Here is a 19693-nt window from a genome sequence, read left to right as displayed (position 1 = left end):
CTAAATAGTTCCTCACGTGACGATGTTTGTGTTTTCCTTTAGAAATCAAATGGCTGGTATGAAGACTACTAGACAAAGAGGATGCAAGGGACGCCATGGTAGGCCACGTGTTAACCGAGTACCCTCCAAAGAACCGACTTCTGAGCCAAGTGTAGAAAGAAGCATGTCTGCGAGAGAAGAAGAGTATCAGCTAGATCCTACTATTCAAGCTACGATTACTTAAGCTATAGCTGCTGCAGTGAAGAATCTCCAATCGGGCAAGTCTACTGAAAGCCGTACTAAGACTGTTAAGAAGACTGATGAGAGTAGTATGAAGGATACTGAGACTGAGGTTGAAGCATCAAGTGAAGTTTGTTCTTTGAAGGTTAATGACAGTAAGAGAGGCTGAGGTGGTTGCAACTACAGAACCTTCAACGGTTGTGACCCACATCAGCAGACAGGTACTGGTGACGCGATCGCTACCCTTCAGTGGATAACCGCAATGGATAAGGTTATCCGCATTAGCGAGTGTCGTCCCAACCAAGCTGTGGGCTTCGCTATTCAGTCATTTTGTGATGAAGCTTTGTTCTGGTGGGAAACTGTTGAGCAAAGAAAGACTGCTACTGAAATTAAGGCCATGAAGTGGGAAGATCTGAAGGATATGGTAATGAAGAAGTTTTGTGCTGATGCAGAGGTTGAACGGGCTGAGATAAAGTTTCAAAATCTAAAGGCGGGAAAAATGACACACTGTGAGTATGCAACCGAATTCAACCGCATGTCCAGGTTGGTAACTGACATGGTGAACACTGAAGTGAAGCGGATCAAGTGTTACATCAGAGGAATTCCGCAAAATGTTTGCTCCTTAGTCAGGACGAGTAAACCTGCCGCATTCGACTCTACCGATGATCTAGCAGAGATGGTTTAGCACGATCAGGCTGTGGATGAGGTGGAGGTAGAAGAGAAGGAAGGAAAGAAACCAATCTCTAAGAAGACGGATACTGAAAACGAAGAGCCACCCAAGAAAAAGGCAAAAACGAATGAGATTGCTGCTTGTAACAACTATTGAAAGAAACACTGGGGAGAGTCTAGGATAGGGTCAAACGCATGTTACAGATGCGGAAAGATGGGACACTTATTTTGGTAATGTAAGAAGGACAACAGGTGTTTCAATTGTGGGGATGCTAGACACAAGGCTTATGAATGTAAGAAGCCTAAAGCAGGAGGGGGAGAAGCAGGAAAGAAGTTGCAGACTTACAGTTCCCTATCAAGGAAGGAAGCTGAAGTAAGGAACATTCGAGAAGAATGAGTTATTTTGTTTAAGTATTATGTTATGTATGACTTTAAAAATTTGGTGCTCACTGTTTAAGTTTAAAATTTAGACTCATGTTTGAATGTGATGTTTATGGATTGAATTATGATACGAATGAATCCCTGTGAACAGCAGTCACACAGAATTTAAAGTAAGCGGTAGAGTTAGAATAGCATAATACAATGCCTTTTAAAGAGACGAGACGAGACTTGTTAAGTTATGATAAGAAGCATATCATCGAGGGCTTCATGGGCAAGCTACCTTGAACGGCTAACACTCGTGAACACCACTCGGTGACTGCAAGGCCGAGAGTAAGAAGGATAAACCGGTAATCTAGGGAGCTAAGATGGTTCAAGAAAGGAAATGAATACAAGGAGCGTTCGTTTGTACAATGATTAAGCAGCTTTCGGGGACGAAACATTTTTAAGGGGGAGAGACTTGTAACGTCCTCGTTTCGACAATAAATAAATTATTACGAGTTATTTTAGTTATCGCGTCGTGTGGCATTGGATTAAATTAATTAAATAATAAGAAAGGATGAGATTATTAAGGTTAGTGGACTTAATCGTATTTTTGGGCCTAAAGCCTTTGGGCATTGGCTATTTAAAACCCTAAACCCTAATTTCTATCATTATCCTCATCATTCCGTCATCATTCTCCCAATCATTATCACACCCATACACACACAAACAGACCTCCAGTACACCAAACATTCCAAATCCAATCATCTATCCTAGATCTAGTCCAGTCACACTAAAAAGGTAAATATTATATTCATTTAGTTCAATTGCTGTTTAAGATTATTAACATGTAACCAGGTCAAACCAACATAAACGAGTCGACATAAACGAACTCGATATACAAGGGATTCAATTGAATCGTAAAAATAACAAGAAAATAAATAATACAAATAATAATATAAAGAGCAACGAGATCCCGGCGAGTTGGAAACCCGTTCCGATGAGCAACGGGCAGAATCGAACCCGACGTGTAGCCAATAACCCAGATCTGAACTAGAAACGGCTCGATGAGTCTCTTATCCGAACCCTTATGAAAATCCCATCCAAACCTTACCTTGTCTGTCCACCAGTGAGCACCCAAGAACGGTCATGATGCAGAATTGACAAAACCAGCATGCAAACCCCAATAAAAAGAACCCTATGCGAATGATTTCTGGAATTCTCGTCGCACCCTATGCGAATGATTTTTGGAATTCTCGCGCATCCTAAGAGAAAACCTTCCATGCAAATTCTTTGCCGGATTTATTTCACGTCCCATGCGAATTGTTGGAATACGAATGGATTAGAGATGCTCAGCCGTCCTAGGTCTTCTGTGTTGACACCACGGTGGCTGGAGATGGACAGAGATGAAGGAAGGAAGGTGCAGGTGGTGGTGGCCGTGAATAATGGAGAAGGGAAGGAGAAAATGAAAATAAGGAAGGGAGGGAATGGCCGGACAGGGGGGAGCGGCCGCAACGGCGCTGGTGGGGAAGAAGAAAGAGATGAAAATGAAAGTGATGATGAGGGGGGGGGGGGTTGGACGGGTAGGTTAATGGGACGGGGGATGCTTGGATAATAATAATAATAATAATAATAATAATAATAATAATAATAATAATAATAATACTACCAACAGCAATAATAATGATGATAATAACTTTTTAATATAATAATAAAAGGATGGTAGTGATGTGAGACTTAAACAAAAACCCGAACCCGAGACCCGACTCGTCTACCAACCCGTAACCCGCCTCACATAAAGGAATGAAACTATAAATAACGGTTAGTTTATTAGGAACAATGAGAGCCTAACTGAGCGTGAGTCAAATATGAGCCCGGCATGAACCCGCACCCGCTAAGGATGTTAAACTCATGAACACATTGAAGACATGAGTTAATAATAATGGAGTGGGTATAATATAAATATATAATAACAATAAATGAGGATTAATGTATATTAATAATATAAACGGCTAAAGAAGAATGCATGTCGGTTCGGTTGACTTGGAAATTACCTTCATTAACTTAGAAATGAATAATAAGGAATTATAGAGGATTAATACGTGTACGTTATTAACGGTTTGTCGAGCACAATTGAAGAAAGAAATTACGATTGTCGAGCACAATTATAGATTCCCCCCGGATATCTGGGTCATAACCCAACCCGTTCGGTTAATCGTTCGTTTGTTACGCAAAAAGCGTTTATTTGCTTAATCGGTAAATACATACTGAGGTGTACCTTGTTTTGGCTCAAATGTCACACTCGGTTACGAGCAAGGATATGAGGCTCAGTTACGAGCTAGGAAGGCTCGGTTATGAGAAAGGACAAGAAGGCTCGGTTAGGAGCAAGGATAGGAGGCTCGATTAAGAGCAAGGATAGGAGGCTAGGTTACGAGCAAGGATAGGAGGCTCGGTTAGGGGTAGGTGCATATGAATATAGTTACGAAACGATTGATAGACATGCATAGAGAAAGTAATAAAGGTTATAAGCGTTTTTCCATGTGTAAGTGTATTAAAGATGTGATGTATTTACGAATCGTATGTTGTGGAAAGTAAAGAAACGTTAGAATTCACTCAGCGTGTAGCTGACTTTTATTATGCATGCAGGTATTACTGATGACGTGGTAAAATTGAGGCGCGCACGAGGCTATCATATTAAAGATTATTTAGAGGAGGAAGTTATTATGTAAAAAGTTGTAGTTTCCGCTAATTGATTTTGCTTTCGCTGTATCAAACTGAGTTTATGAGTAAATCCAACACCAAATGTAAGGCTACCGGGCTCGGGGCCTTACATCAAACCACCAATGTGCTCGGAATACTTGGTTTAAGCTGGATAGATCTAGTTGTTTGCTCGATTGGCAATCCATACTCGATGAAGAACATCCTTTCTTGACTAAGTGCAGCTTGCTCGAAGCCTTCAACATTTGGAAGAAATTCCAGAAGATAGTCTTATGAGCATAAGACATCATGCTCGAGGTATTAAAACCGTGCTCGAACATCCAAGCTTGCTCGAAGTCCTTACTTAGCGATTTCTTTGAGGAGGCTGAGAAGATTCCAATTTTCCTTGTAAATTTCCGACTCAAAAGTTTAGTCAGTCCCCCAAAAGGGGCTTTTAGTAGCCCAGATTCAAGGACTATTATGCTGATAGTGAACTCAGTGAAGTGGATGTGAGATTCAAGGTTAATGAAATAAATCGCAAAAAGAAACCTTTTTTGGAAAACCAAGAAGGATAAAATCTAAAAGGATCCTAAGATTGTAAAGAGTGCGGATTCACTAAAAACAGTTCTAAAAATAAGAAAAGAAAGGTAAAAATTTGACAAAACCAAGGAACAAGTTTTTGCTTGGATTCCTAAGAACTATTCTTCATCAAGTGAGGCTATACCAAGAAATAAATTGTTTTTAGGAAATAAATTCTAGTTTGGTCAATTTGCGGTTGACCTTCTTGGGACAAAAATGTCTCGGGAACCCATGTCTACGTAAACTCTTAGTGCATGCAGGGCCAATCAAGGAGGACTATCAGTTGTATTCGGTACTTAGATAGTGATTTCATCCGGCATATGATAGGAGACGAACCCCTACTATTTTATACTAAACCAATTGATGGCGAATTCGAGTCTTTCGTAAGCGACATGGGGGACAAACTTCAAGGAATGGGAAATGTTTCATATGGTACTTTGTGCTTCAACAATGCCAACCTTGTTCAAATGGCTCAACCACAAAATAATGAGCATTTCTCAAACTAACCTCGTCCTCAAGTTATGGATCCAGCATCAGCTGTTCTGTTTGAATATCTTCAACTTTGTTATACAATGTAATAATGCATGTTTAAGATAGTTCATCTGACAACATCTTTGCTGATCTTTTCGCTAAAGCCATCGATCGTGCATGATTAGAATTTCTGGTCAAATCGCTTGGCATGATCAATTTTGATTAAAACAACCTATCTATCTTTTTGTAAGTAAAGTTGTTAATATTTTTCAATATGTCATAATTTTAGAGATGGTAAAATGAGTAAGATTAATTCACAAAAAAAATTCTCATTTTATCTTTTAGAAAAACAAAAATTGAGTCACTTAACTTATCAAAAATATTTTCTTTTCTTTTCTTTTTAAGAAAATCAGAAAATATTTCAAAAGATATTTTCGCGTTTAAAGTGAGCTCCTATTTAGAGGGAGTAGGGTAATTTATAAATTATAAAATTTTGAGAAATTGATACGACCTTTGAAAAATGTTAATAAATTGTCGTTAACGATCCTAGCACATGAAAATAGTAGATCAAAAGCCAACCAGATCAACGATTGATATGTAGTTAGCCTTGACAAATGAGTATGTGTCAGAGTAATATAAACTAAAATACCTGCATATGCTAGTGGTTACACATTTATGAAGCGGTTGCCAACTCTGATAAAAGTCATATCAATATCAATGAAGGCAGAAACATAAATAACATGTCATACTCAAGCATCTCTTCACCTAATCACGGTTGTCTATAAAATCAAGTGTTAATTTTACTTTATTGTGTCAAGAAAAGCGCCAAAGAAAAGAAAAGAAAAAAAAAAGAAAAAGAGTACGAAAAGAAAAGGAAAGTTCAAAAGAAGTCTGTCTTAGGATTTTTAACTTCTGATTTATTTCTTCCTTTATTTTGATTCATGCCTTGAACTTTCTATGTTTGTAGTCATACAAGATTTAATTTTTAATGCTATGCGTCTTCTGCTTTATTTTGATTTCTTTCTTTTTGTTCAAGCCTTGGGCTTTCTTTGTGTGATAATATGGTATTATCTGTCATGATTGTTAAGGTCTTGAACTTCTGCTTTATTTTAATTTTCTAGATAGAGTCTTGTGTACAACGTAAAGTGTCCAAAGTGTCAATAAGTGTATTGTGATCAAATAAGAAAGGTTTAAGTCAAGTTAAGGTGGCATATGAAAGAACACTAAGCCCGAGGTATGATGGAGTCTGTAATTTGTTCGATTAGATGGGGACCATACAAGCACTGTACCTAATTTATAACCTAACATATCACATTGACATCAAAATACTTGTTAAGTTTAAAGTGGACAAAATATATCTGCAATCGACTTTGGGTTTTTAGCATAATAACATTAAAAAGAAGTGCGATCTAGGACGTTATAAGACAATATGATTCCATGTTGTGATCTTTCTGACAAAAATATTATTATAACTAGACAATTTAGTAAATATTACTGATATATGACATTAATTTCATCTTTACTCTTATCTTATTTTTATTTTTTATTTTATGTTTCAACTTCAAAATATTATGTATATATTTTCGTAATTTTAAAATATATGAAAATGCTAAAAAGATTTTAAGTTTTTATTGTGGTCGTGCATATTTTATTAAATCTTTTCTTATTCAAAATCATGTTTTTTGTTGTCAAGGTCGTTCATGCACAGTTGGTTGGACCTGGGACTTAAACAAATCATTTAATAGTTAAGGGATTAAAATTTGCATTATATGAAAAGTCAAGATAAAATAAATATTTTAAAGTTATTCTGCAAATACTTCAAACCAAGGGCACATTTTAAAAAAGAAAATTCTTCTTCGACCCTCGAGAGGCTCGGTGAACGAATCCAGTCTACTTGGATGCAGAAAATGAAGTTGCATATGATGAAGTGCTTAAAAGAAAACGAGAACAAGAAAGCTGGTTGTTGAACCTAAAAACGAACTGATTATGTCTGAAGACAAGGAAAGAAACCAGTCGGCTCAAGAAAGTTAACAAAAGAAAATTAGATGTCTTGCCTCCCACATCTGATGTTTCTAAAATTTTCTATTGCCAATCCTTTCCAGAAAATAAGATTTAAATTCAACTTTACTAGAACAGAAAATAAAGAATCGATATCATTAAATCTAGTTATCGCAGAACACATTTTTCCCTTATGTTTTGGGCTTTAAGCGACAACTTTGGCCATGGGATTACTTAAGTGAGATTGCTTAATTGTGTGAAATCTATTTTTTGCGACTACCTGATTAATGCAAGCATTGTAGCGTGTGAATACTTGGTCAATGAGAGAAGTTTTGTAGGCTCTGTACTTTAGATGCAACGATTACTTTGAAGTTCTAATATAGAATGTAAAATGACAACGATTACTTCACCCTCATGAAGTTGCAGACGATAATCGGATGCAGAGTGAAATATTAAGAGACAGTTGAGTTATAGATACACTTTACCTACTATGAGGTGGTGCGTATACATAGTAATGCTTTCAATTCAATGTTTGTTTTTTAAAGACATTCAACGATTATAAGAAAGGAAACATTTTCGGCTTATAACCGTGATGTTGGTATGATGTTTTTCTATGAAATAAAGGTAATGCTTTTATAAGTATTTGCATTGTTAAATCTTGGTATGATGATGTTCGGATAAACCAAAAGAGGCAAGTTTTGGTAATGAATGATTTGGTATGGGATTTCTTTGTGGCTTGCTACTTTAACTATTACTAGGGTATGTTATGGGAATGAAAGTCACTCATTCATCAATGATAGTATCGAGATGAGTGCGGATGAGTAAGCCACTAGGTCATAATGATCTCGTGGTATGTGCATGTTAAGAGGCGGTGTGCCAATCCAAGATATTGTAAGCAATGGACTTGTGATATATGAAAGGAATAATTTCTTTAAATGTCACGTAGTTGTATAATGCTTTCATGGTTGATGTAATGCTATGATTCATGAATTTTAAAGAACTCAGTCAACTATGCTGGCTTTTAGTATGCATGCCGGGTTTCCTGGTTGTAATGGTAAAACATGGGAATAACCAGCACTAATAAAAGACTACGTGGTTGATGGCAGATATCTTGACGTTAATCTTTTCATTAAGTTAATGGACTTTGTAGTTTGCATATGGATTTAGCACATTTTATATGAATGATGGTCAAGCTTGGAGCGATTATGCTACATGTCATTTTAAGTTTCTTAAGTTTTTTGAATTATATTGCATTTGTAAACATAAACGTAGAGACCTACTAGTCCAGGGCTTTTTAATTTGTATAACACAAAACACTTACGAAACTTTCCTAAAAACACCTGAACAACTCAAAGCTATGGTTTGTAGACACAACGTAGCCTACAATATCAAGATGAAATAAAACATGAAAGATTGAATAAAATTGTAATACAAGATGACATGGGTTATAGATCCATGAATCAACTTCCTTTGTAGTTGATAATCTTCACCGTCATGAAGTTGTAGACGATAATCGGATGCAGAGTGAGTGGAGTAGTCAGGTTTTCTCTCAAATAGTGGTCTCTGCTCCTGACTAAATGTGCTGAATTATGTAAAACATGCTTATGGAAGATGTACGACACTACAAAAGCGTGCATGCAAATGTATTGTGGTACACAACCCATAAATTTGCCTTTTTGCATATTTCGTTTTGTCGCACGTTGTTAAATGGAGGCAAGATGACATTGCAAGATATAAAATTTAATACCAAGTAAATTCGCTTGTATAGTTTCTCAAGGTATGCCCAACTATTAGCACGGGAATCTAAAGTCCACAAGGCTTCCACGCATGTTTGCTAACAATTTTCATTTATGCTTAAGCTAGCTCGTCCTTAATGGTAGCCCAAGGGTCTCCTCCTTAAGCCAAAAACTACAAAAAAACGTTATACTACCCAAAAAAAACACCATAAACATGTGTGCCACATTGTCAATCGTTGAAACGGTCTGCTGAAACATAAAAAAAAAATAGTCACCTAAAATCTTAAAAACAACGTAGTTTAGCAAAAACATAAATAAATATATAAAAATAAATTAAAAAATAACAAAATTTGACCTTCTTGTGGAAATGGATTGAAAAGCTTTCAAGCTCTAGGGCAAAAGACAATGGGCTATGTCCTAGTGGTATTCGAGAGTGTGTGGGCTTATTTATTTATTTATTTATTTTACCAAAATGGCAGGGCTCGAGCATGAAAAGGAGGTAGTGGAGTATTTCTCAAGTGCAAATGTGGTGCGGGCTAAACTTTCTTGGTAGAGTTTTACTATTTTCAAAAGGGTCAACTCCTATTTTGAAGTAACTCCTTGAACCAGCCCTGCATGTCCCAACCAACCATTTGAACATTACTAATTTGTTGCTAGCGAAAAGAACATCCATTTCATATGTGAAAGGGAAGAAGATGCAACAAAAATAACCACCCATATTATAAATAAAACAAAATAGTTAGAAACAGTTACCTAATTCAGCTTAGTGGAATGGGTTTGATATAGGATATTTTTTGCTTGCAAAAACAAGACACCAATGAATAAATTGAGCATGCAAGCGAATGAAGCTGACTTAGGGAACTGAGCAAGGATAATATTCTTGTGTTAACACTCGTTCTTGATTACAATTCATATGAATTAACGAGTATGAGAACACATAAACATTTAACATTTTTAGATATTTCATGTAACAGCTATTTATATTTAATATTGGACAAAATAACTCAAATTGCTAAATATTGGAAGCCAACAGGCCTTTATATTACGCACTTAATAACTGTAAAGGCATTATTAGTTATTTACACAAAAGTTTTGTATGCAACTAGTCGTGACCTATCTTTCTTGGCAATTGCCCAAGTGCAATTTGTCACTTTTAATATAACAAAGTTGAATACTAGGTTTTTAAAGAACCTATCATAGTTGAAAGCCGAGCGCAAGTTGAAATATAGTATCGTCATTTGAAAAACATTACTAAATCCAATAATAGGTGAAAGTTTATTTAATTTGACAGAAATAATTCAACTAGACCATGATCTCTAACCATCCTCTTTCGTGATTCACTACAAGAAAACTGCGTATTAGTGGTGACACATGTCGCCGCTAATAGCTACCAAAATCGCCGCTAATAGCTTGTCGCTAATAGTCACAAGTCGCCGCTAATAAGTCACGGTTGCCGCTAATACTTTGTCGCCGCTAATAAGTTGTCGCCGCTAATATACAGGGTTTTAGCCGCGACATGTGTCGCCGCTAATAGTCACATGTCACCGCTAATAGTAGCAGGCATGCTGTCCAGCACTGCTCTATTTTCGGTTCCTTTCCTGACCCGTTCTCCTGCATTTCATGATAATTTCCAGATTTTCAAAACAACACAAATCCAAAAAATTTCATACGCATATATATCATAAACATAAAACATCGTCTATTAAGATAAAACACGAAAACAACCGTATTAAACATAACAATCGTCTAGATAAAACATCGTCCAAAATACTCTCACTCTTCCTCATCCATGTCGTCTTGGTCGAATAGGTCATCATGATTCCTTGATACCTTGTTCGATGAGGACGAAGCATTATGTTGTGACATACGAGCTAGAAACTCCGGGTCGCTAAAAATTCGATCTAGTTGAGCCTATAAGTAAAAAGAATAATTAATTACTAACATGTATGGGTCAAAATTACCTAAACCAAATTACCAAAATAATATATATATATATATATATATATTTACTGGTGTAAAGAATGGCTGTGGTGTCGGCTCCTTATCATATTGATCCGCGACTCTCGAAGATGCGGCTATAGAAGGTTTAGGCCCGATACCTCTCGTACACCCGCGTAGATGACCCAACACCTTTTCAAATATTCCTACCGCATTTGAAATCGGCTCATCAGTTTCTTCAAATTCGCCTTCGCTATTAGGCTCAGTTTGCTCCTTGATCTCTCTCCTTAATTCATTCTATATTTTATAACAACACAAAATATGATTAATATATTTGAAAAATATACTTTAATAAATATATGTGAAAAATATACTTTAATAAATACATACGTATTGACGCTCCGCCACCTCACTATCAAAAGTGCCATCCCGTCGACAATGAGCTTTCTTAAAAACTTGGAGCTCGTTCAGGCGCCGTATAACATTAAATATTAATATGCAGACAATAAATATATATATATAATTTTTGTATGTGTGTGTAAAAATATAAATCATTACATTTTTGTAGCCATAGCTGCTATAGGATGCCGTCTCCCCTGTTTGTGTATTGCTTCTTTTGTCGGTTTGCTGTGTTGACTGACGACCAGTTTTCATGTGACACGGTCTGGAAAAGGTAGATAGATTTCTTCCAGTTTTCTTCACTCATCTCCGTGGGGGGTTTGCTCTTTGTTAAGTCTATATTAGCCTTTCCACCCACAGCCGTATAATGGCCTTTTGCTTTGCTTTTTCGATCTCTATATCGCTTTGAGATCACAAAGTCAATGCCACCCTTTAACAGATTTTTTTGTGGATCTTGCTCTATCTCTTGTAAATTGAAGTATCGCTAGAAGCAATTAAAAGAAATTAGTTAATTAAATAAAAGACAAATAATTAAGTGAAGAATATTCAAATTAACAAATCACTTACACCAAGATGCTGGAACAAAGCATTTTTCTCCGCTTCAGACACATTCGCCCAACTTTCCTTGTCAAAGGCGATGTTCCTCCCCATGTATATTCCCACTTCACGAATAAACATGTCGGCAACCTCACCAATCGGAATGAATGTAGCACTCCTGTCAAATATGAGGGACAAAGGCCCCCCATTTTTCTTGTATGCAGCTGCCAATTTCTTATTTTTGGCAGGACCTCGTCCCTTACGTCGAGGAGGTAAAGCTACAAATACAATTAAAATTTATTGGTCACAACATGTATAAATATAACAATATATGTATTTATAATAAATGAATAAAATATAGTAAATAAATAAATTATAGTAACCCTTACCATCCTCCTCGTGAACACCTCGCCGAAAACCACCTGGAGGTGGCAGATCCTCGGCACCATCGCCGCCATGTCCTCGAGGCATGACGTCCGCCATGATCTGAAAAGTTATAAGATATGCAATACAAATATATAATACGATTCAAGTTTTCTATTGCTACATAAAAATACAAAGTTTTCTTATAACCACATACAAATACAAATTACAACTATTATTTTAATCAAACTCTCCCTCGAATTCTTCAGTGTCTGCCTCTGATCCCTCCGTGTCGTACTCAAAATCATCCTTGTCATTATCACTCTCGTCATCAGACAATGTATTAGCGGTAACCGTTGGTGGATTAACTTCAGTTGACTTCTCACCCACAGTGACATGAGAAGACGTGTTTAACAAGTATTGAGTAAAGGCAATGGAAAGTAAACAATTAGATGAAGAATTGTTATGAACAACGTCAAGATCTTCTACTAAGTCATTGTCAACATTTTTAGCATTTTCAACGCGGCCATCGTTTAATGTAGGTGGATCCCAAATTTTTCGATGATTAACATTCTCGACAACCCATCGGTGGTTATTATTTTGGTTTCCTCGACAAGGTTCTTGAATGTAAAACACTTGTTTGACTTGTGAAGCAAATATGAGTTGATCTTCTTTGTCCTATTCGTGCTCTATGTTGATACTGGTGATATTATTATCATGTCTAACACCCCTTCGAGTATCATACCACTTGCACCGAAATAGGACAGTTGAATACCCATTTCCATAACACAACTCAATGATCTCTTCTACTTGGCCATAGTATTTCTCATGGTTCACTCCTCCTGCTAGAACCCCGGAGTTTTGCGTTGTTCGTTCTACGTCATGACCACACACTATAAACCGAACACCCTTGACTATGCAAGCACTGTAAGTAAGGCATTTATTTCCGCATCCATTGACAGAGCATACAACTCTGGGTGGAATTCAGGAGAATTTTGTACTTTCATTGAATATAACTAACAAATATAGAATAATGCATTACTTGATCAGGTAAATGCATAACTAAATTAAGGGAAATACCTAATAGATTATATGGTTTACCTTCTCGAGAAACCACTTTGGAAATTTAGTTTTAACGTCATTTTTGGGATGTTCATATCTGAATTCACTAAGTCGACGACAAAAATATAGACCCAATAAAGAAAGAGAAAATACTTAATTGATTATAAAAAGTTAAAGAGATGAGTGCTTACTTCATATAGTCCCTAACTTCTTGACAGCTATCGAGGACAAACCATTCGAAATTGACCTTCTCATTGATAGTAAGATATTTGATCTTCTTTGCGCTAGCCCGGCGACATTTAGACTCAAACACCCACAACTTAGTTTTTTTGACAACGGCATCTTCGTTTCTGTAGGGGCGATTGAACCGAGTTTGAACATCTCGAAGTTACATTGAACAAAATGATAGAGCCTCTTCAGCAACATAACCTTCAGCTATAGAACCTTCTAGCCTTGCCTTGTTTCTAACGTAATGTTTTAGTTTTTTCATATACCTTTCAAATGGATACATCCATCTCATACAGACTGGACCTCCATGAAGTGCTTCATTTGGTAAATGCAAAACTAAATGAACCATAATGTCAAAAAACGCCGGAGGATATGTCAACCTAACTTGCATAATATCAAAAGAATGGCTTTCTTTGCTTTCTTCATATCATCTACCAATAGTGTTCTTGAACAAAGCTGCTTAAAGAATGTGTAAAGGTCTACTATAGGCGTATAAATATCTTTGGTCAAAAACCCTCGAAAACCAATCAGTAACAAGCGTTGCATGAGAATATGACAATCATGAGATTTCAACCCAGTAATGTTAGAGTTGTTATCTGTGACTCTCTTGCTCATATTAGATCCAAACCCATCCGGCAGTTTAACATCTTTTATAAATTGACAGAAAAGCTTTCGATCACCGACCTTTAGTGAGTATTTTGGGTGGGGCCTATAAAACTTGTTACCCTTTCGTTCCAACCATTGTGTTCTTCGAATATTTAGATTTTTCAACTCGACTCATGCATTTGCCGTGTCTTTGGTTTTATCGTTCATTAGAAGAGTACCAGTAAACTATCACACAAATTTTTTCGATATGCATTACATCTAAGTTGTGCTTCAGCTGGAGAGAGGACCAATACTCAAGTTCAAAAAATATGCTTCATTTGTTCCAGTTCAACTCGAAATCCTCTCGCTTTATCTTAACACCTCCATAATCGGGATGCTTGCCCGGTACACGATAGAGTAGACGACTGAGTTGATCTTCTATGTCAGCAGCACTAAATTGTTTCGGGGGATCTTGTCTCGGGCTCACCGTTAAAGTTCAAACTTTTTCTCCACGCATGGTTAGCATGCAAGAATCAGCGGTGACTGACATATACGACTTTATTTGTTACATGCATTGAAGGAGTGTCTTCATTACAAGTCGGGCATGCCTTGTAGCACTGCCCGCTCCAACCAGATAGACTACTACGAGCTGGAAAGTCATTTAAGGTCCATAATAGCACCGCCTTCATTGTGAAGAATGTGTTTGTCGCCGCGTCTTTAGTACGTACGCCTTCTTGCCACAAATGCTTAAGCTCACACACCAAGGGCTTAAGGAAAACGTCCATGTCCTTTCCGGGTGATTTAGGGCCAGGAATTAGCAAGAATAACAAGAATGAGGACTCTTTCATGCATAGCCATGGAGGCAAATAGTATGTGGTGGGTACAACTGGCCACGTGCTATGAGCCAAAGACATGTTACCAAGTGGATTGAAATTGTTAGTTGCAAGCCCTAGGCGAACATTTTGAGGTTCCCTAGAGAAAATAAGGTACTTTTTATCAAATTCTTTCCATGAAGATCCATCGACAGGATGACGCATCATACCATCTTCTGATCGTCCGGTACTGTGCCATATCATTTCTTTTGCCGTGTTCCTCGAACAATACAAACGTCTTAGTCTGGGGTCAAAGGAAACTATCGTAACACCTTGTGAGGTACCTTTTTACCCTTTGTTTTTGTATCAACCCACCGACTCTCGTTACAAACAGGACAATTCTGCAACGATTGGTATTCTGCCCAGAAGAGAGCACAGTCATTTTTGCACACATCTATCGACTCATACCCCATGCCAATCTTCTTTAATGTCTTTTTCGCTTCATAATGAGAAGCGGGAATCTTGTTGCCTTCTGGATGTGAAGATTGCAATAGCTCGAAGAGCTCATCAAGCGAACTATTAGTCCATTTGTTTTTCACCTTTATATGCATAAGCTTTGTTAAAAAGTTGAGGGAAGAAAACTTGGTACAACCAGGATATAATTCTGACTGGGCTTCTTTTAACAACTCTTCAAAATCATCACGGACATCGCTACCGAGTCCCTATCATCAACGTTGGTATCCTCTTCCCTACGCTCATTCATAACGTCTTCGATAACGTCAGCCATATCGTTAGTTTGCGTAATCTCGTCTACAATCACAACGGGAGGAATTAAACTTTCGTCATGATAGATCCACTCAGTATACGTCCGACAAAATCCATATGCACGTATATGACCTTTCATAGTTTTGTAAGGTATTACTAAAGAATTCTGACATTTTTAACACGCACATCTTACAAAGCCTCTGCTATCAACTTGCTTTTTGTACATCTCGATAAAAGACTGGAGTCCTTGTTGATACTCATTTGATCTAATGCTTGGATTGGGGTAATCCAATTTTTATCGGCGGACATGATCATACAACTGAAACATAATTTAGGGTTTCAGGCTACGGGAAAATATTGGAAGATTGTTTAGACGGCCGATTGAGTATTTACAAGGGTAGGCTGCTAAACCCACCTTTTGAATACTTTATCTCATATATGAATATGTGTTATACGATTGTTTGTTTATGAAAAATTCGGCAGCTCCCAAGTATATATATATATATATATATATATATATATATATATATATATATATACCCTAGGAGCAAAAGGAAAATGACAACCGAATCTTTCTTAAATGAACAATCATATAATACACATTCACATCCTAAATGAAATAAAGCATTCAAAAGGCAGTCCCAAAACGAAGACAACCCAAAATTGATTTCTAAATCAATTTTGGGTGGGTATTCTAAGTTTGTGATGAGTAAAATGAGTGGCCCGCAGCATGAGATTCTCATGGTTCTTTGATAAGTTATGATTTACATGGTGGACTTTATAATAATTTCATTACACTAGTATATTTGAATATTAAAATAATAAGTAAACTTTGAATACTTGAATAATATTTAAATAATCGGCACCTTTGTTTATAAAATAATATTTGAATAATAAAATAATAATATTTGAATAATATTTAAATAATCATCACCGTTGTTTATAAACACAAATCAGTTCTAATTAACAGGGGTGTTCGTGGTCCGGTTTTGACGGTTTCTAGATCAAAATGTGAACCAAACCATTAATCACAGTTTTTTATTATAAAAACCGAAACCGAACCAAACCGTTTTCGGTTTGGTTTCACGGTTTTTCAATTTGTAGTTTGCTTTTTTGATTAGAATTCAAAACTAAAAATATTTGTAACTAAAAGACATGTGCATTTTTTAGAAACATTTATATGTTGATTCAAATGATAGGTGAGATAAAAAAACGAATGATATCTAATTTTTATATTATAGTGCATTAATATACTTAAACATCCTACTTCACAATTGAAAAAAAGTGACTAATAATGTACTAATATAACTTTAATATTTTATCCCAACTAATATAGATCTAAATTCATTACAGTTCGGTCCGGTTTTTTACAGCCGGTTTGCGAGATAAACCGTTTGCTACGGTTTCAAACCGAACCATGAAGACCCCTACTAATTAACACCACATATCAGTCTAATTAACACCATTGTTCAAACACATACATCAGTCCTAATTAACATGTTAAAATAAACCGATCGGTTCACTTTGCTATTTATAAAATAAAAAAATCAGCAATAAACCTAAAATTATAAACAAACAATGATGAAAACATACATTTCCCAGGTGTCGGAGTGGTGGCCGGCAAGTGGTGGTAGCGTCGGAGTGGTGGACGGAGAGGTGGCTGGCGATTTTCCGGGTGTCAGAGTGGTGGCCGGCGGGGCGGGGGGGGGGGGGGGGGGCAGCGTCGGAGTGGGCAGCCCATATCTTCCCAGCATTATATCTACTAGTTCATCCAAATCTTCGTTTTTCCCATATCAGATTTCGTTTTTAATATGACAGATACCTCTTTTGTGCAAAGAACTCCCAAATGTGTTAACTTCATAATTAGCTCCATGTAATACCCATAATACCATAAGAAAATTCCAAAACAAGCATGACTGGTATATAAATAATAATAATAATCGAGCAATTATAAATTTCGTTTTCAAATTTGATACAATAATATCCATGTTTGACAATCATTATATTTCTTTCTTCGTTAAATCTAATTAGAGCATTTGCCTTTTGCTTCAACTAATAAGAACCCTACTTAAGATAAAAATAGCGATAACAAACCGCAAATGGGTCACAAAAATGAATCTTCCTACTCATAAAATTACCTAAATTAGCGACTAAATCAGCATGCTATTTTTACATATGAATTGAAAATTAAGGGAATACAAGAACATTTAACATTTTTACCTATATTTAACATTGGACAAAATAACTCAATTTGTTAAATATTGGAATCCAACTAGCCTTTATATTATTTAATAACCGTAACGGCATTATTAGTTGTTGACACAAGAGCTTTGTAAGCAACTAGTTATGACCTATCTTTCTTGGCAATTGCCAAAATGTGATTTGTCACTTATACATAAGTTGAATACTAGGTTTAATTTAAAAGAACCCATCATAGTTGAAAGCCGAGCGCCAAGTTGAAATATGTTATCGTCATTTGAAAAACACTACTGAAGTTGATGTGTTTAGCATTTGTCACACAACCTGAATTTTGAATACGTACCTCTCTGATCACAAAAGTCTTTCAATTAATTATGGAATCATCAGCAGCAGCGGAAACTCCGAAATCTCAGCTATCCTTGCCCTTGAGAACACGAATTGTACTATCGGCAATAGACCTTGCAATCGACCCACTTCTCCGGGATGACGGCACGGTGCCCCGCGGTCTTCTCAATCTCGTGGACTTTCAGATCCCGGCATTGTCCATACCCGTCAACGGTGTCAAGACACACGATGTCATGGTGGATCCAACTCGCAATCTCTGGTTCCGTGTATTTGTCCCCACGCAATACGCTGAAGAAGATCTCCCGGTGATGGTGTACTTTCACGGCGGTGGATATATTTTCCTCTCCCCGGATGTGGCGATATTAGACTATGTGGGCCGCAAGTTCGCGAGCGAATTGCGTGCCATTGTTGTTTCTGTCGACTACCGTCTTGCACCAGAGAACCGACACCCTTCCCAACATGACGATGGGTTTGATGTGCTGAAATTTCTGGACAATGAAGATAACCGGTCAAAATGGCTGCCGGAGAATGCCAGCATTTCACGGTGCTTTATCGTCGGTGATAGCGCTGGCGGACACCTAGCTCATCATGTGACTCTAAGAGCCTCCCAATTCAAATTCCAGCAACTCCAGGTACGACTTAACTATATATATGTATACATATGCTACTGGATTCATGCATTATTATCCGTATATAAACATATCTAATTTCCTAGTTTGAAAAATCAACAACTTCGTATCTTTCTAATTGAAGCATCGTACACACGTAAGTTGTATTTTGTAAGAAATTAAGAAGAAATGAGTGATCTAAAATCCAACAACAAATACCACCCGCATGATTGCTGATGAACAGTATGATGGCTTGTAGGTAATTGGGCTAGTGGCGATCCAACCGTTTCTCGGCGGGGAGGAGCGAACAGATTCTGAAATACGGATGGATGGATCAGTACCTCTCGTGACAATGAAGCGGACCGATTGGTTTTGGAACGCGTTCATGCCCCTAGGTGAACCCTTCAACCGAGACCATCCTATCATCAATGTTACCGGGCCCAATGCCGTGGACATATCCAAAATGGATTTTCCCGCGACAATGGTGGTCGCGGCTGGGTTTGATACCCTCCGGGACTGACATATAAGGTACTACCAGTGGCTCAAGAAGTCCGGGAAGGAAGCGTACTTGATTGACTACCCAAACACATTTCATGAGTTCTTTCTCTTCTCGGAGTTGCCAGAATCCGATCAACTTATGTTAGATATGAAGGACTTCATTAACAAGGTCTTAAATAAGGTATTGACGAAAAGCCTCCAAACACTAAATATTTTGTTTCTGTTAATTTGTTCATGTATTTCATAATATTCATTTCACATGCTGAATTATCCTTTGTATATTGCTTGCTTTCAGGTTTAGAAGATTTACATTGACATGGGGTTAATGAAAAGACTAATAATATTATGAACTTTTATTCATTTGTATGTTATTTCCTTTGATTATCTTTTCATTTTTTAAATAAACACAAGTAGCTTTTATGCTAAAATATTTGTAAATATGTAGTATCATATTTACCTTCTTCTTCTGTGCATTTGAGTTAATGTATATTGTACGTAACTGAATTATAAACACTCTTTAATCCTCCATTGTATTAGTATTATTTACATGCTGGTTTTTTTATTTTGTTTTATTATGTTTTTTGACTTTCATATGTGTGTGTGAACAATCCAGCTTGAATACAAA

General features: G+C 36.8%; 1 pseudogene; it reads left to right on the top strand.

Annotated features, from left to right (window-relative positions):
• Nucleotides 1-17991: 17991 nt before the first annotated feature.
• LOC143533513 (putative carboxylesterase 18 pseudogene) lies at nucleotides 17992-19369 on the top strand (annotated as a pseudogene).
• Nucleotides 19370-19693: the final 324 nt, after the last annotated feature.

The sequence above is a fragment of the Bidens hawaiensis genome, unplaced genomic scaffold (assembly GCF_021521415.1).
Source record: "Bidens hawaiensis isolate Kalapana, Puna unplaced genomic scaffold, B.hawaiensis_p1.1 tig00000760_1, whole genome shotgun sequence".
Lineage (NCBI taxonomy): Eukaryota > Viridiplantae > Streptophyta > Magnoliopsida > Asterales > Asteraceae > Bidens > Bidens hawaiensis.
Note: the sequence above shows the minus strand (reverse complement) of the source record. Positions and strands in the feature narration are given on the sequence as shown.